At 50.0% G+C, this 17,534-nt stretch overlaps 1 protein-coding gene across 1 annotated transcript in view; it reads right to left on the bottom strand.

Annotated features, from left to right (window-relative positions):
• Nucleotides 1-17,534, bottom strand: part of LOC134639752 (peroxisomal membrane protein PEX13-like) — a 233,496-nt gene that overhangs the window by 132,352 nt on the left and 83,610 nt on the right. The window lies entirely within an intron of this gene.

The raw sequence follows: 17,534 nt of genomic DNA, 5'->3' as shown, positions 1-17,534 counted from the left end.
TGTTCGAGCACACCACCCCCGTGCTGCACAAGCAAGGAGCACTCCCGGATTAACGTGTCGGCGGAGTCACGCCAAGGAATCGGCGTTACCTTTACCCGGCAGTTTAACGCTATGCTGTTCAAGTACGTGTCCACACTGTCCGTAGTACCTCGGGTTCTCAAATAAACAAAACCACTGAGCGTTTGGCCACCCGTAGATCTGATTACCGTGGAATATGTAGCAAACGCCTCGTTCCTGAGGCGTTCCAACAAGTCCTTTGTGAAGCTCTCTGAGTATATAGGTGTACTGAATCTAAAACGGTTTAGGTATCTCATCGTTGTAGAGTAATGTAACCCTCATCCCGTCCCTATGTATGCTCAACAAACACAAGGCAACACAGCACGTTACTGCCTGCCGTCCCCACAGGTCGAAGATATAATACGCGCTGGGTTGGAGCCTGCTGGACACTTATTGGCAGTGAGTGGTACTGCCTTTTTATTGCGTCTGTGTGTAATGTCACAATAACGCCACGTCCACCAAAACCCTGACATGACAAAAAAAAACCCACAAACGACATTGAGATTCATTGTGACAAGTCTTTATTGTTATTCATATGCACACAATACTTTGAGTACAATATTTAAATAAAAGACAACCATCGCCACTTTCAGTCTAGAGACAAGGTGATAGTGTCACTCCAGTCGCTCCAGTATTTCTGAACTGCCATTGGGATCCCGGGTGTCCACCTAGCTCTCGCGGTCACGGTTCCATCTTTGTACAGGGCAGGAACCTTTAGTTGACAGCTCTTGTTCCTGTTGCACCTTCGAATTTCTCTGAAAGATATACCGCTTCCTTTCCTCCACTCTACGTCCACGTACATGCTGGACATTTCCCTGTGATTCCATCGGTCTATCGTAATGGTAGAGCCTGAAGCCGAAAGCGCTGAGGGTGGGTCTACCTTCATGAAGCAGATCGGGTTGTAGGCCCCGTATCGCATTTGCACAATGTCATTTTTGTACACAAGTTCTATTGTCCATCTCTGTTGTTGGTCGAAGATGCGATTGCCATTGAATTGCATACTACAGGACAATCCGGAACCGCTCCTCTTCAAGAGACAGTTGCTGGTATGAGTGCCGTATGTAGCCTTGACGATTGCTTCCTCGGGATTGATCACCGTCTCTTGTCCAGCCGCAGACCGTGGCGTTCGAAAGACCAGATCTCGTGGGATGGTGCAGGTCATTGTGCTGTCAAAGTCATTTGTGCATCTTAAGCCCAATGGCAGTTCCGGGCACATTTGGAGAAACGGACACTGGTGGTCATTTGCAGTCGCGTAGACAACTAAAACGCCACATGCGATCATAACTGCAACAGCAGAATATGCCATGGTATACGATGTCCAATGATTTGTTCCGAGCCGTATGATCAACAAAGGTTGTGTGTATTAGATTTGAGCTTGTGTCTCCCTGTAACATACCAAGGATCCTGTTTGCTCATATACCCCGTGTGGTCCTAGTGTACTAGCTGACTTTCCCACTGATAAAATGGAGCGTAAAGCCAGCCGTCCTGTGGGTCGGGAGCCGCCGACCTGTGGGTCGGGAGCCGCCGACCTGTGGGTCGGGAGCCGCCGACCTGTGGGTCGGGAGCCGCCATCCTGTGGGTCGGGAGCCGCCGACCTGTGGGTCGGGAGCCGCCGTCCTGGGGGTCGGGAGCCGCCGACCTGTGGGCGTTTTGTATTTGGTGGCGGTTGCGCACATTGATGCGGTGTACGTTCTTCGGTTACTATTGACCTACGCTTTTACTCTTTGTTACAATGGATCTCACCACAGGGCCTACGGAGCAGACTGTGAAACTGCTGCCAAGAAAGAGGAAACTTGATTCCGGTGCCCCTGTAAAACAAGCAGCTAACACTTGCATTTGTCGTGGCAACCCCGAATGTGCAACGGACACCGAAGAGCAACATGTCATTCCCACGCCAGACATGGAATTCGGCTTACAGACGATGACCAAGGAGGATCTGAAAAAGGCCGCCGCGAGCCAAGTTCGTCTACACCGTGTCCACGCACCAGCGGCGTTGGTGCACACCCAAGGACTACACGGCATAAACCTGGAGAGGTACAACAATTACAGACTGGCTGCGGTGTCGTGGCTTGCATACGTCTTACCACTCTGCACATCCACAGATGTGCACACAGTGGTTTCGGCCACACTCGATCTGTTGGACAGATATGTGGTAACGTCACTGCGAAACGGCATCGAGCTCCAGGACCTGTTACACGAGATCAGATCTACACGTGCGGCATGTTTATTGCTTTCGTGTCACATGCACAGCGTTTGCATGACTTTGAGGTTACATCATGTGTGCCTCGCTTATCAGTGGCCTGTAAAAGCGGTTACCGCCGACCCCACCTGTGACGAGGACGACGCGCAATGTACTACAGTGCACGGTGTAAAGCGAAAGCAGCAAGAGATAACAGTGACACTAAAAGGCAGCCTATTCCCCACATGCACAGAGACTGCGATCAGCGTGCTTTGCAAGTGGATGCTCCTAGAGCATGTGGGTGAGACAGAGAATGCATCTGCATTCACAATGGAGCCGTGTATACGGTCTTTAGCTATGAAATTGTACGCACGACGAACCCTGAACGCAGAACTGCTTAAATATAAACCTGTTCGCTGCGTAGCAGCATGCTGCCTAATAGCCATGACCAAGACGTTAGCCATTGCATCCGTCGACACAAAAACATTACAGCTGACTGTGATCAATCTGCTTCTGGATATGAACTGTCAGGGCGTGAGCGAACAAGAGTTAAATGACATGACTAGGCTACTGGCACCGGAGGACTGCGTGGTGTGCACCGGTCGACTCGTGACCGCTTGTGCAGAGAGAGCATTGCGAACATTCTCAGCTTCGTCCTGCTGCGGTTGTAAAGAACTGGTCGGATGACACTGCTGTACAAAGTGGGGTTTTTTTTGTCATGTATGCACATTGTGAAAATAAATAAACAAAGGCATTTGATACACCAGACTGTATGTTTTGTTTTATTTGTGGTTGGAACATAAACATTTTCTTGTTACATTCATACATTATGCACATGGATGAGCAAGCAAAAAGATCAATTGAATGGCACGCTCATTACTAAATATATCCGCAATCGTTGGCGTGTAACACAAGGGGAATCGTGCCGACTTCGTTGCCTCGCCCGTCTCTAGTAGGTTCCACGTCCCGTATTTGTGCGGTGCCACTACGATCCTGGACGGCTTCTTTGATTCTACTGTCACAACACCAGGCTTCAGTTGGTGAGGCCCACGCTAGTATCACCGCGGGGATCTCGTTTGTGCACAGCCATACCCTCGAGACCGATCCTGTGTCCGTGGTATATGTCACCTCGATGTGTTCTCCAATGCAATACACACCAAGAGGTTGAGCTAGGATCCCCGCTTTAATTAGCGCTTCTAGGCCGGTCGAGATATTTGTTTCAAAAGTAGCGCCTTTGAATTTGAAGAACCGTTTGGGGCACAAGCACCTGCCCAACGGGTGTTGATTGGCGTGCCTACGGCGGTCCCGTGTGTACACACGGGTTTTGACGATCGTCTCTGTGACCACCAGCTCGGTTTCACCATTGTTTGTCCGTAGTTCCACGGTGGTATTCATATTTGTGGTCTTTTTTGTGTAATGTACACAGAGTAGATGAAAGACCACAGGTTTGCTCCTTGTCCACTCCCAGCGATCGACGACAAGTGTTGCGTTGTTGTGCTACAAAGCGTTTTACCGGCCTTTTGAACCTCGGCGAATGAATGCTCTGGGTCGGCGGACTTATGCTCTGGGTCGGCGGACTTATGCTCTGGGTCGGCGGACTCATGCTCTGTCTATGCGGACGAATGCTCCGAGTCGGTGGAGGAATCCTCTGGGCTGTCGGACGACTCCTCTGGGTCGGCGGCTGACTCCTCTGGGTAGGCGGATGAATGCTTTGGGTAGGCGGACGAATGCTCTGAGTCGGCGGACAATCGCTCTGGGTCGGCGGACGAATGCGCTGAGTCGGCGGACAAATGCTCTGAGTCGGCGGACAAATGCTCTGGGTCGACGGACGAATGCTCTGAGTCGGCGGAGGAGTGCTCTGAGTCGCTGTGAATGGACATCACTATGAATGGAATTGTACATCACTGTGAATGGTAACTGTGATATGCCAGATCGGTGTATTATAAACTCTGCGTGGGGTGTACTCTCAGCTGAACACAGACGGTCGGCGATGACAACTACAGACACTGATTAACACCCAGGCATTCATCGCTTACAACTGCTAGAACCATGGCCAGTAACTTAAGAAATCAGATTACCGATATTCAAAACAAACGAGCCGTCAAACTATTTGATGAGATGCCACAACCGTGGACCTCAGAGCGCGTGGTGAGATCGTGCTGGCTGAACATAGACGCGTCGGGTCCAGGTGTCATCGTCTCCGACGGGTTGAGCCAAAGTGTCCAGCATCTTAACGAACCCCCCACCTTCGGATCCGGTTGGTTGGCAGACGCCACGGGGATGGTTCACGTCGCAGGCACGTACGACACATACAAATGCGTAGACATCGTGTTGTCGGGATACAAAAAGGCCGACAGAAGCCTAAACGAGCACGTCCTTCGCAACGCCGCCACAGGGCACCGATGCCGTTACCTAAAGGCCAAGTTTAAACACCGCGAGAACGAACTGCGGCTGTTAGAAGGCCTGCTACGCTTTCAGGAAGGTCGAGTTGCTTTCCCATCGCACCTACTGCTCGCAAAAGATCAGTACACGATACTGGCGGGGTGCTGGTATTGCGTGCTGTGCTCGCAGAAAAGGGGAGACGTTCACCATCCAGCATGTGCTGACATGGCTTCGGAGTTGAAACGGTTTCTCATCAAGACAACTCTGGCGATAAGGCCCGCAGGAGCTCGGTTGTTCACCAAAGCGGCGGTTCCTGGGCCCGTAGACTATGCACTCGGCGATATATGGGAATGCGACGCAACTGCCGTTCGCACCGTTTGCGATTTCTCGGAGTTAGGACATAAGGCGAACATGGAACATTTGCCGTGGACTCGGGACAAACACAGATGCGCTGCTTGCGATTTGGTTCTGCACAGCTTTGTGGTAGGAGACACCTTTGTGGGCGAGCACATCTATTACATGTACAACCAAGGCAAGCGTTGTCCGTATATCGACGCGAGATACGACAGAGACGAGATACTCTACGAACTCGGACGGCAACGTTCCCGGAGAGGACGACTCGCCTTACCGAGTCGCGTACTCACAGCCGAGCGGGGCTACAGCTCCGTGGCCGGTCTGGAACGATGCCTAGCGTGTGGAGTTACCACTATACAAGAACAGTATCTGCCTTCGCTTGGTCATGATGCCTGGTGTTGTGATATGAAAAAGGCCTTGGTGGATAAACTGGAGAATCTGCGACTCGTGTAATCCTAACGACAACACGGTGCACATTTTCTTCCTCTACAATTTGATATATGTCTGTGTGCTTCACACCTTATATATGTTACACAATATACCAGTACCCTCGCTGTATGTCACATCACACCACACAAGTTGATATCACCTCCTATGTCTTTATGTGCTCTTGTCTAACTCTCGATAGAGTGTAGCGGATTGTTGTACTAAGGGTCCGTGTGCGCAATAAACAATCTTTTTGTGGAAAACCTAGTACTGTTTTTGTTTCTTCTTCCTCTTCTTTTTCCACCACCACTCACAATACTGTAGCGCAGGGTTGCAGATACCATGACAGAACACAACCACTCGGTTGCTTATCAAGATAGCGTAGACACACTGCTCTTGACTGTACTAGATGGAACGATAACACACCGCACCCAGCAGTGTGTCGCTACTAAAGGGCGAGCATTTAGGGTGTTGAAACGTGCTGTCGGCGATGTGTTACGTACGCATAGATCGGAATACTGCGGTAAGTGTTGGGTGTTTCTCCACAACGAGTATCTGTAATAGTGGCCTTGGCAGACAGGAACGTAGTGTACTTTGAAAACCTGCAATTGTAATAACCACACGCACGTCCACACAGGCATGCTCTCGCTTCAGACCACCGCCGCCGAAGTGCCAATGTTCACAGCAGGTCTGGCGCGCGCCTTGTTTTCAGACGGCATTATAAACTGGGGACGAGTAGTGAGCCTTGTGGCTTACGGCACAGTGTTACTGCGATCGTCGAAGTCAACCTTGGGACCCGAGTGCGCTTACGGGATCGGCGTGTCGATAGCGGCCTACATTACAGACAATCACATGGATTGGCTTGTGGGCACAGACGGTTGGGTATGTTCTTTCTTTATTTTTTTTTGTCCCTTTTGCCTAATAGACACTCTTAAACATTTACAATGATGGACACAACAACCCTCACATCTGTTGTCACGTGTTACTCTTTTCAGGACGGATTCGTGGACACCTTCGACCGAGTACACCAACGGCCGTGGTTGTCAACACAAGGAAAGCTGTTGGTGTTTGGTGTGGGATTAGGTTTATTGTCAGTTTTACTATGATACAAGATAATAAATACAGTTTACACGCAGACACTTGGTATGTGTCTTCTTTCCATGCTTACACTGTGCAATGTACATGGGGAATATGCACCATCACAGTCTACAAACAAATCACATCACAGCCCACACACCGTGGCTTCGAGCAGTTGTTCCAGTGTGCCGTCGGCAGGAAACATGTGGTCTGTGGGATATACTTCTATGTTAGACAAAAAACAACTTGTTGCCAACATGTCCCATTCGTGGTATACACATTCGTGGCCCGCGTGCCTATTTATACTGTCCAACATAGGGTCTGAGATGTCCCATTCGTGGTATACACACTCGTATCCCACGTTCCTATTTACACTGTCCAACATAGGGTCTGAGTGCTGTAATATATCCTCTGGTACAGCTGACGTGACACGTTCCAGCGTTACCTCGGGCCGACAAGAACAGTCTGGCGGACACAGCTCCGACACTGGCCGCTCCACATCCAACCCTGTAGTTTGCCACTGCGGGAGAAGCTGCCTCAAGTCGGCCTGCGTATGTTGTACGACCGCACCACCGGAGCTCGTGCGCTTCTCGGGTGTAGCGTTTCTTCGCATCCCGTCGCTTGTGGCTGCACGATTCACTTGATGATGAATTAACATCGTGCGATCCACCTCTCCCCAGTCCTCACACAGGCGACCCCACCAATAAGTTGCGCTGTCGTCGAGCCGGGGCGTCGGAGTATAGCGTTTTCTGTCATGGCACACCAGACCGATTGCTTGTAACACATTGAAAATATCGTACACCCTTCTTGCTTTGACGCTCAGTGTCACAGAGAGACTCTTAGGGACATAGGGTCCGGGATTACTGTGCACGTGCCGATACACCACCTCGGTGTAGTGTAGCAGACGACAATCTCGGTTTTCCTTGCGTTGTATTTGTATCGCCATGACAGGTACGAGTTTGAGGGCCTGCAGGACGTGCAGCGCGTCGTAGAATCTGCGCACCCAGGACCGAGTTTCACGTTGAGCCCGCAACCCCTTCAAGGCGTCGCGAACATGTTCCGGTTTAGTGTGGCGCATTATCGTCAGCATTTTGGTAACGTGCGTGTGCAGCAAAGTATCGCTCCCACGCCTCCGTATCATGGTGACAGTGTAGCATTGGAGGTCCACCGCCGCTGCTTTTTGTACTGCCCTTCGCAGGCTCCGGTTGGCCGGTCGGTCGCGTCTTTCTCCGACCGACCGGGCGCAGTGTTGTAACACTGAAGGTATACACAAGACCAAAGTTGGTCGAGTGCGATAGCTTTCATATGGGTTGAGACACACTATTAAAGGTTGAAGTAGTACACTATGGCAACTAAGGACTGCGCTGGAATGGCTCGGGTTAACACCGGCACAGAGCGCCCGGTGGTCGATCAGACTGTTTACAAGCTGGTCAGTGGTTGGTTGGGTGATTTTCCAGAAAGTTTGAACGTTAGCCTACGTGAACTTCTCAAGATGACTCAAAGTGCAGCAAACAGACACGGAAATGTGTTCGCCAGACGCCATCGGCTCCTCGTCAACTGCATTCTGGACCACTATGCGGACTCACGGGCCTTAATTGACAAGGGCGAGGAAGACGACAGTGTCCTCGACGATGATGATGATGATGATGATGATGATGATGATGATGACGACGATGACAATGATGATGATGATGAGGACGAGGAGGAGGCTAACACCATCGTGCCACACGAGTTACGGCAAGGGAATACGGCGGACCGGCTGTACGAAGACGATGACACTATACCTTACGTGTTACGCCAAGCTAACGACATGTACTTCAGCTCTGCCGATGACATTACCTGTCACGGGTTCGGCGAAGGTAGTGAAATGTACTTCAACTTCGCCGATGACACTAGTCACGCTTTAGTCGGAGGGAGTCCGACGAACCCACCGTACAATGACATCGATTACGCTATAGCTCAGGCGTTAGGGGAAGAAGGCATGTGGATGGGACAGTAGGACGATGAAGACGACGACACTAGGTGTCACGCGTTACTGGACGAGAGTCAGCTGCAACTGCATTACAAACGCATGTAGGGCATTAGTGCATGGTGTCCACTCACATACTAACCATTCACCCCATGCTACGAAAATACGCTTTACACCTTTTCGCACCAGGCGCGTTGAAATGGAGACCGACTCAATGTCACCCTCGATCCGAACCTTCTTAGACAAACACGAGTGCAATGCTCTGGCCGAACACTTGCAGGGCATGTCATACAATGCCTTTCTTCAGACATCAGCTTGGACATTGCTACAGTGGGGCGCATCTTGGGATTGCATTGTCAGTCACACAAAGCTGGTACACGACACCTACCGCGCGCACACCTCCGTCAAGGGCCTGCGCGAGGCGCCGCCCGGGACGACGCACAAGGACTTTTCCCGTGGTCGCCGCCGAACAAACGACCGAGGCGCGCCTAAAGTCTTAAGGGCCATGACGACCGAGGACCCCGTGATGAGAAGTCGAGCACAAACAATGGGGGATCGGTGCTGCGGCCAGCGCGCGACATGCCAGGAGTCTGCCGAGCCGGAGTCAAGCCAACGTCGCACGGTTCGCCGAGCGAGTCCTGACTGCTACCGCACCAAACCGCAGCTGTTTTAACGAACGCTAAAGGCTCGCTTGGCATAATGCGGTCTACGAGGTCCTAGGATAACATCGCTCAGAATTTTACAAACACAGAGGACTCTTCGGTCGAACACTACTAAAACACAAGGCGGAGTTCTGGTGGGCATGTGTGTATATATTGGACCGTCTGGCTTCGTGCATACCACCAACGCTCCACACAGCATATGCGTCTGACACGAATAGAATGTCTCACTACAGCCATCGAAATATGTCGGGTTCCACATCAACCCTGACGACCGACACCAAGACCAACGTCTCGACGAGTCTAAGCGGTGAGCCGCAAGTCACGTGGCGTCAAGTGGGCCACGGTGGAGGTTCGCCTTCTGCGCAAATAGACGAGGGCGCCCCCGAAGCCACATCGCTTCGATCGAAGTCCGAGTCTTCCTCCGAGTCTGACACAGATGAAAATCGTGTACACGAAGAGGGTTGTTCTTGTGGCGACACCAGTGACTCCGACGACCAGAGTGACTCCGACGACGCGAGTGACTCCGACGACACGAGTGACTCCGACGACGCGAGTGACTCCGACGAGGCAAGTGAGACCGACGACGCGAGTGAGACCGACGATGCGAGTGAGACCAATGCCGACAGTCACGACGAAGGCCAGTGTGACGACCCGTTCTGCTGCGATCCGGCTCTGATGTACCACTCCGAGGACGAGGTCTCGTACTACCGGAACAGAGGCATGGCCTTCGAGGACCGGGGTGACGGCACCGGCTTTTGGTACACCCCTGGACCTTGCATGTCGTTTGAAAGAGGGACCGGTGTTGTGTTCGAAGACTAACGTCGTCGGCCTCCGCCACCAGCATCAACAACAACAACAACAACAACAACAACCCAGGATGTCATTGTTTATTACTTTGTTTTGTATGTTACCCACCGCCACCTAATACTCGTGTGCGTATCGTTTACCCACAGTGTATCTCAAGTTGTGCTCCTTTGTTGTGTGTATATTCTCATCCTAAGACCTCAAATGAGCCTTAAATTAAACGCAATTGACAGAGCGATTTGGGATCTTTCTTTTATTGAGTCTGCTTTCTCTCCTCTTTCACATCATACAAAGACACACCACAATATAGTACATTGTACACCAAGTTTATTGTGCAAATTTTCAATAAGCACAGTTCTCCTTTCATATAAAAAACACCATCTTGAATGATAGTATAGGTTGGTTGGTTGGTTACGGTCGATTGGGCTTGTCTTGGGACTATGCGTGCTCCGGAGAAAAAAGACACACCCTGCCGACTCAGAGCATTGTGTCAGCCGACTCAGAGCACTGTGTCAGCCGACTCAGAGCATTGTGTCAGCCGACTCAGAGCACGAATCCCTTGAGAACAGAGCACTGAGCTAAAGTTTTCTGTGTACTCGCCACGTATTAATAACAGTTGACTTTGCATACAAACACCGGGGACTTTCAATTTGGAGTTCACAAAGTGTACTTGATTAAATATTGCCACGGTTAGCCGAGATGCTGTCGCTTACGAGCTGTGTGCTGGTAGCGTGCCTCTTGGTAGTGCATGGGCAAACTCCCAGGCTCACGATACGCATGAATTCGCTAACCCTACCCTGTCACGTCAACCAAAGCAAAGACGTGAGAGCCGTAAAGTGGACCAGAGCGAACATGAACGGGGTCTATGTGCTTTTATACCGCGACGACCAGCTGGATCCAGAAAATCAGCAGCCGTCTTTCGCCAAACGTGTCGACCTTAAAGATAGACGCATGGTCCAAGGAAGCGTGTCTCTGGTGATCAACAACATGACACAGGATGACATGGGGGTGTACGACTGTAACGTTTTCGACGGCACCCTGTTGTCGTGGCAGAAAATCTGTTCGCTGAATTCCACCCAAGTATACATGAAAGGTTCGTGTGTCACCAGGCTGGAGGTACCTTTTTCTTCGTATCACACCACAGAATTGTGATTGTGTATTGATTTTATTTTGGGTTTTTTTTCCCCCATTTCTAGAGCTACAACGGCAAAAGGCAGAGCTGGAACAAATAGAGAAAGAGCGTGTCGTCACATCTGTGGTTGTAGCCACTGTGTCACTTGTGTCCCTGACAGTAATTCTGGTGATATGGATATGCAAAAACACACATGTCAAGAAAGTGGACTATGAAGGTGTCTGTATTGAATAAAAAAAAAGAACCATCGCTTTTGTTTATTGTCTTTATTTGTCATTCACACAAACATGTCTGTTCACTACACATTTGGTAAAGTTCAACAGTCGACCATTCGCAGAGACACATTGAGACACAGTGTCTTGGCCTTGTGGGAAAGCTTACCGACCCAGCGCGACAAACTCCCCGACTGGGAACCCTTACCGACTGACAGCAAAAATCTCCCCGACCTGAATCCCTCGCCGACCCAGCGCAACAAACTCCCCGACTGGGAACCCTTACCGACTGAGAGCAAAAATATCCCCGACCTGGATCCCTCGCCGACCCAGCGCAACAAACTCCCCGACTGGGAACCCTTACCGACTGAGAGCAAAAATCTCCCCGACCTGGATCCCTCGCCGACCCAGCGCACAGTAGTGGAATGCACATAAAACACAGCCCGTTTACTCCAGTGTTACACAGTTGTTGCTGTATCATCTCCTAAAAGGCTTTGGGTTTCACGTACTACTGAGTGTCTAACAGATACAATGGAAGAGCTGCTCTGTCTGCTCGTTTTCATCGTGCCGTTGAGCTGCACGGCGACCCCAGTACGCCTGACTATGAGCCCCAACTATTTGCAATATTTCAAGGAGAAACAGTTCATTCTAAATTGCGAAGGGGGAGATGGTTCAGCAGATTGGAAAGTAATGCGGAATACAAGCCCGGGGCCGACAAAGAACGCGTGTGGTTCCAGTTGGGGTAGACTGAACGGTTCTTCGTGTAAGACCAGCATGACCCTACTCTGGGACACCGGGGTCTACTGGTGCGAATCCAAGGATGGCCAAACTAGTGAAATGCAAAACCTCACAGTGACGGCTGGACCGGTGATCCTTCAGACTGGTGTTGCTCTGCCCATCACAGAGGGCGATGACCTGACTTTGGTCTGTGTAACAAAGAAGCCCACAAAGAACTGGAGTGCGTTTTACAAAGACGGTTCTTTGATTAACATCGTGCCTACGGGTCGCTTGACAATTCGCAATGTCGCCAAGTCAGACGAGGGGGTTTACAACTGTGAGACCGAACGCGATGGGAAGTCTCCCTCCAGTTGGATCGCCGTCACATCGACCGCGAGAGGGGAGGTTGTGTCTGAAGGCCCGTTGCTCGAGAGCACCTGCCCTGAGACAACTACAGGGGGTTTCGTGTCAGGCGGCCCACCGTTCAACGGCACCAAGCTTGCCGTCACAGAGGCTACAACCACTGGCGCACCACCTGATGACATTGGCGTTTTTAGCGGCAATATGGACACTGTGGACACTGTTTGTTTGATTCTTGGGGTATTGGTTGTTGGTAGCTTATTAGCGTTTGGTGTGTACTTGGGACATAGGGTTTACAATATAGTACACAATACCAACCGAAGGACAAGGAGACGCAACTCCGACACCGTCTTTGACTCGCAACATTTCACAGTTGCTGATTCTGGGGTGTAATGATATGGTAAACACAGACTAAGGATGGAATTGTACGATGACTGTACATGTATTTCTTTTGCTTACTTTTCTACTGTAATTTGTGTTTATGTGTTAACGGAAAGCTGCTGGTTCTAAATAAACAGTTAACACGTATCATGTGTATGTCGGCTGCCTCACTGTGTGATCTACACCATTGCATTGTTGTTATTCGCACACCGTATAACCGACACAATATATAAAGTGTATATAGACACACTGGATAAACTGTTGTCCTTATCATCTTTGGGTGCACTCTATCCCATTACACTGTACACAAACTAGCATAGTCATTGCAAACTCGGTTTTGTGTGAACTGTATGAAACGTATACGTGTTGCAACACGTGGATGTCGTCTTGCTGTCGACCTGCGGGACCCGCCGACCTGGCTACATTACCCCGCCGACCTGCAGGTCCGAGCCAGCCGACCTGCAGGTCCGAGCCAGCCGACCTGCAGCTCCGAGCCAGCCGACCTGCAGCTCCGAGCCAGCCGACCTGCAGCTCCGAGCCAGCCGACCTGCAGGTCCGAGCCAGCCGACCTGCAGCTCCGAGCCAGCCGACCTGCAGCTCCGAGCCAGCCGACCTGCAGCTCCGAGCCAGCCGACCTGCAGCTCCGAGCTAGCCGACCTGCAGCTCCGAGCCAGCCGACCTGCAGCTCCGAGCCAGCCGACCTTGAACTCAAGTGGTGTGCATATTCATAAATAACAGCGTTGTTCACTGGTTGACTTTCATGAAGTCTCAGCGATTGAGACCCATTCGACACTAACATTTTACACGATGCCTGGCCTCATGTGGGTTCTCACGGCCGCAGCTGCCATGTTGTGTACCTCAGCTATAGAGGGAGCTGCTATAGCGGGACCAACTGCTCTAGAGGAACCACCGTCTTTAGCGGGAGGAATCACCGACGACTATGTCGTGCAACTGGCCCTCTGGGCATCAAGGCAAGCCGCCGCCTTGAATGCTCAGAAACCTGCAACTCCACCGCCCATAAGTTCACCAGATGTAACTAGGGACCTGACTGTGGAGGGACCACCAACTTTAGAGGGAGGAATCAACGACGACTATATTGTGCGACTGGCCCTCTGGGCATCAAGGCAAGCCGCTGCCTTGAATGCTCAGAAACCTGACACTGTTGCCCCTGCGACTCCAGGACCCATTCCTGTTACCCCTGCGACTCCAGGACCCATTCCTGTCCCCGCACCTCCGAGACCTCTGAAGTCAGCAGATATAACTAGGAAAGTGACTGTGCAGCGCGACGCGTACGTCGAGTTACAGTGCCCTATTGAGGGGTCTCCTGTGACATGGACCGTGGTTTCTGGTCAGCCTACTGTCATAATGACGGCTCGCCTGTTGGTGTTTCCTCGCATGGGTGGTGCCGCTGCACAGGAGTACCGTTGTGAAGTCTCCAACAGAACAGCCGCTCTCCTGCTCAGTGTCATCGATGAGATTCCGGCTGATCAGAAGGATGGTGATATACACTATTGTCGACACGGCACCCTCTGTTTGGTTCCCTGTGCGGATGAAGCTGAGTGGGAAGGTGTCAACTGCACCAAGGAACAATGGACCCCTTTGACTTGGACAACGGCTTACAAGGTAATATACCACCATATGCATCGCTTTGGTTTTTGTAGGGATGAGTGAATGTGACATTTGTATTCCTACTGCTGTGTGTAACACTTAGTATCCTCTTTGTCGTTTGCCTTTCTAGCCTGAACCATTCTTCGTTGGTAACGGAATTCTGGCAGCGGATGCAGTCACCAACCCGTCCCGAATGGCGTGCAACTACAAGTGTTCTATAACACAAGAGGGCGAGGATGCATCTGGACTCCGCGTTGGCACTGAACTTGAAGGTCAAAAGAAGGTGTATGACATTTACATCAACCCACCAAAGCCAATGTTCATACGGCCAGTGTTGCGTTTTGAGCGTAGTACTGTCAGATGGCCCGTATGCGTTGGTAAGCCGACGACCATACTTTGCGACGGGCAGGTGTCTGGTGAGTTTGACGGGGAAGCGTTTTGGTTGACAAAGTTACCCGAAGGTGTGCCAAAGTTCTTACCACGCGGCGACCCATCCCTGTATGAGACAACTGTTCCATCCTCAATCGGCAAATCTGTATTGGGTGCCGGCGTTGCCAGTGTGCTAACAATCGACCCAGTAAAGGAAGAGCATTTGAATACCTTATTCATCTGCAAACTGGAAAGCACTGACGGGCCGGCGTTTTTACATGTCGAGCTGTATTCGAAGACCGATTCTTGTCAGTAAACCAATGTGTTTACTACCTTCAACCTCATGTGCCTACCAACGCCGTTGTGGGTGGGTGATTTATGTCACAGTGCAGGCATGAGTTTGGCGTTTAGTCTTTCACACCGTGTCAGCAGTACGGACATACATGCAAAACATATGTCCGTACTACTCACACGATGTGAAAGACTAAACGCCAGTCTTTCTTTGTATGCTCTCATTGATTTTGTTTCCATATCTGTTCATGGGCACAGTCCTTTATGTTGTGTGTGGTTATATTACACATACTACAATGACCTGCTTTTATATTCCTTGATACTGTGTATGTTTCTTTTTGGGTTTTTTTTTGTATTACACATCATTGATTTTGTTTCCATATCTGTTCATGGGCACAGTCCTTTATGTTGTGTGTGGTTATATTACACATACTACAATGACCTGCTTTTATATTCCTTGATACTGTGTATGTTTCTTTTTGGGGGTTTTTTTGTATTACACATCATTGATTTTGTTTCCATATCTGTTCATGGGCACAGTCCTTTATGTTGTGTGTGGTTATATTACACATACTACAATGACCTGCTTTTATATTCCTTGATACTGTGTATGTTTCTTTTTGGGGTTTTTTTTGTATTACACATCATTGATTTTGTTTCCATATCTGTTCATGGGCACAGTCCTTTATGTTGTGTGTGGTTATATTACACATACTACAATGACCTGCTTTTATATTCCTTGGTACTGTGTATGTTTCTTTTTGGGATTTTATGGGGGTTGGTTTATGGGGTTTTCAGACATAAATCCTTTGTATACTGTAATGGATTGTGTGTTTATATTATATCATCTTGTATGTACTAATAATCACGCATAATACAATAAAGCGATTTATACACCCAAGACAGTGTATTGGTTTCGTACACACAATAGTAAAGTCCCACGCAGTATAATACAAAACACAAGAGATCAACTGTATATATCTAGACTGTCATCACAATCAACAGCATGCACATTGAGGCTATTACACTCTATATCGCAGGACCGAATCAGACCAAAACACAACAACGATTAATACACCCAAGGAGGATTGTGTATGTTTCTTGGGAGGGGTGTTCACGCAGGAAGAGTACATAATCGCCACACCAACGTAACCTGGGTACGGTCAGTTTGCCTACAACCAGGGGTGTATGGGTTGGATTCCAAATCTTTGGAATAAGTACTGTAAATTGGGGACTCGTGCTCTCCGTCACTGGACTGAGAGCGCAAACCCCACACTCGTTCTAGAGGAGTGTCATATTTGATTTGATGTCTTGGTCATTGCTGTATGTTCGGTGTACTGTGCTTGTGATAAATAAAGACACACTGAAACAGAACAGGCTCCATCGAGTTTCTCTTTTTTATTCAGGACATACACAATCATCACGTCACGTACAGGGTATTGCAATAACCCCATTATGCTTATGTTGCTGCAATCTGTTACGAGTGTTTGTTGTCAATAATTGCTCAGTCGGAATGTTTGTGCCTTCGGCTTGTTTCGTTCCAGAGCGTTTCGTTCCAGATGACGAAACCGTACATTTTAGCCGGTGTAGCGCTCAAGGTGCATATTTCCATGTAGTCTGACACATCATCTTTGTCGGAGGGCACGCCGTCGACTTTCACATACTTGAGTCTGAATGCCGATTGTGACGTTGCTTTGTTCGAAGAAGCGCCAGGGGAATCGTTACGCTCGTTTGTTATCCTGGCCGCTTCCATGACAGCGTAGGCCAACATGTTGAAATAGCCGATCTCCATTTCTTTGGTATCCGAGTGGCTTTCTCTGTGTACAACTCCCACACATTGTTTCTTCAGGTTACACACCAAAGTTATGTCTGGAGCAAAATAGACATTGTCACAGCTCAGGTCGGGTTGCAAAAGCAGTAGATTTTCATCGTCGCGATGGAATTCGTTCGGCGTAATCCCGCCGGCCGTCCACACCTCCCTAAGAAGCGACGCCATGAGTTTCACCCTCCGGAACGGCTTCACGTTACCGCACAGTTTCAGGGTCACATTCGCACACGATTCTAATCTTGCGGTGAACTTGGGCCACATCGCGGCGGTTTTGAGGAAAATACCCTTTAGACGACTTTGTGTACGGGTGCACAAAATTGGCCTCGACGATCTTGCGGGCGGCGGGCATTTTCTCATCCTCTGTTCCAAAGTAGAATGTGCGACACAGCGCGTACATCTCCTTCATCTGGCACGTTTCGCGAGTAAGCCACTCTACTGTCTGACATTCAGGTCGCTCGGGGAAACATTCACACACATACGTACGGCAAGCCTTTGAATCGATATCCGGGAATTTGTCAGGGTGTATCAATGACATTGCGGCTTTACAGGCGTCTCTGAAGTTGCTCAGTACCCCGGCCGTTGTTAGCATGTCGAGAGCGGCGCTGTCGAACTCATTCGTCGAAGCTAGCAAACGTGGATAGCAGGCAGCTAACGTTAACGTGGTCTTCGTTCGATTCCACACAGTGCTGACACAGGGGTCGTCCGCGAGAGTACCGGGCAGATTGA

This window comes from Pelmatolapia mariae, linkage group LG13 (assembly GCF_036321145.2).
Source record: "Pelmatolapia mariae isolate MD_Pm_ZW linkage group LG13, Pm_UMD_F_2, whole genome shotgun sequence".
Taxonomy (NCBI): domain Eukaryota; kingdom Metazoa; phylum Chordata; class Actinopteri; order Cichliformes; family Cichlidae; genus Pelmatolapia; species Pelmatolapia mariae.
The sequence above is the reverse complement of the archived record's forward strand: the minus strand, read 5'-3'. Positions and strand labels throughout refer to the sequence as shown.